Here is a 1,650-nt window from a genome sequence, read left to right as displayed (position 1 = left end):
ACCAGATGAAGGTTCTATGATGATATGCAAGATATTCGTCAGTATTGCTCTAGGATAGGGTCATTTCAGGTTCCCTATCCTCAGCTGCCCAAGGAACTAACTGGGGACCTCGGCTTGGGCACCTGGGAGCCCCTCTAGGGTCAGGTCTCTTGCCAACCCTAAAGTGGCTCCCTTAACTAAGAATTGTGGTTCCGTGCTCCCCTGTCCAACCTAGTGGAGCTGATCTATTCGGAGCTCACCAAGGCCAGCTGGACTGTGACTGAAAAGCATGGGATAAAACTGGACTCTCTGAACATGGCGAACAATGAGAGCTGATGAGAAGCAAAGGACAATGGCACGAGGTTTTGATCCTGCTTAATGTGCTGGCTTGGTAGGAGCCTAGCCAGTTTGGATGTTCACCTTCCTAGATATGGACGGAGGGGGGAGGACCTAGGACTTAACACAGGGCAGGGAACCCGGACTGCTCTTTGGACTGGAGAGGGAGGGGGAGAGGAGTGGGGGGAGGGGGAAAAGGGTGGGAGGAGGGGGAGGGAAATGGGAGGCTGGGAGGAGGTGGAAACTTGTTTTTTTTTCTCCTTTTCTCAATAAAAAAAAGAAAAAGAAAAAGAAAAACGGCCTTATGGCCTTTAGTCAAAAAAAAAAATACTTCAATTGATGTTGTTATCTCTAGCTGCATCTATTTTTGCCTCAATATGATGTTGCTTTTATTTATGAGTAAGAACTCATATATATTTGTATATATAGCATATACCTCTACTGACAGACAACTTGTTGACTCCTTAGTTTAATGACTGTGAACAGTGCTGAAGTAAACCCAAATTTGCAAATATATGAAAAGTTGAGTTGTAAGACATTAGATAAATTCCAAGGATGATGGCTGGGCATTGGAACAGTTAAATACTCAATAATGTGCATGGGATGAATAATCAGGTCAAGTTTAAGATACTTTTAAAAGCCTCTTGAGAGTGTGTGCCATTCTGAGATGTACTGCAAACACAAGTCAGTGAATGAAGAGGAAAAAGCAAGTTCCTGTTGTATCTCCCTGATCAAAATATGTATTTATTGTGCTTGCCCCAGATAGAGAATGTACCACATATTATACTAATAAGGAGTTACTCTAGTTGATCTCAGTTTAAAGACTCAAAAGCCATTCGTTATACCCTTTGTATTATTATATCAATATGAAACAATGTTGGCAAACCTCTTCTCTAAAGAACTAGACGATAATCAGTATCATAGTTGGGAGGACTTCCTTCTGCAGACACAATTAGAAGATTATTATTATGGTCTTATATTTTTCACTCACTTAATTATGGGGCATTTGATGTTTTCCAGTGGTGAGAGTCCTCTAAGAATTAAGCTTGCACAGTCAGAAGCAGTAGACTTGGAAGGAGATGCAGAGAGTTTTAAATGAGAAGACTATACATGAGCAAACATATGGAAATCATTCAATTATTTGGAGGTCATCTTGTGGACAGTGTCTGTTGGTCCCAGCTGGAGCTTAATACAAAAACCCTCCGGCTCTAGCAGTACCTTCTACCCCTTCAGCACATTTCGCCAAGAACCAGGGAATTCGGCATCCTAATTAGGTTAAGCTTGTGACTAGAGTGATTCAAACCAACAAAGGCACTTTTATGCAGATATGATATC

General features: G+C 41.7%; 1 non-coding gene across 1 annotated transcript; it reads right to left on the bottom strand.

Moving 5' to 3' along the window:
- Positions 1-962: 962 nt before the first annotated feature.
- Positions 963-1,151, bottom strand: LOC121434538. Its single transcript, XR_005972473.1, has one exon. It is a non-coding gene; the product is annotated as a U2 spliceosomal RNA (small nuclear RNA).
- Between the last annotated feature and the right edge of the window lie 499 nt (positions 1,152-1,650).

This window comes from Microtus oregoni, unplaced genomic scaffold, assembly GCF_018167655.1.
Source record: "Microtus oregoni isolate MIOR12 unplaced genomic scaffold, Mior012 000043F_ref0000047, whole genome shotgun sequence".
Taxonomy (NCBI): domain Eukaryota; kingdom Metazoa; phylum Chordata; class Mammalia; order Rodentia; family Cricetidae; genus Microtus; species Microtus oregoni.
The sequence above is the reverse complement of the archived record's forward strand: the minus strand, read 5'-3'. Positions and strand labels throughout refer to the sequence as shown.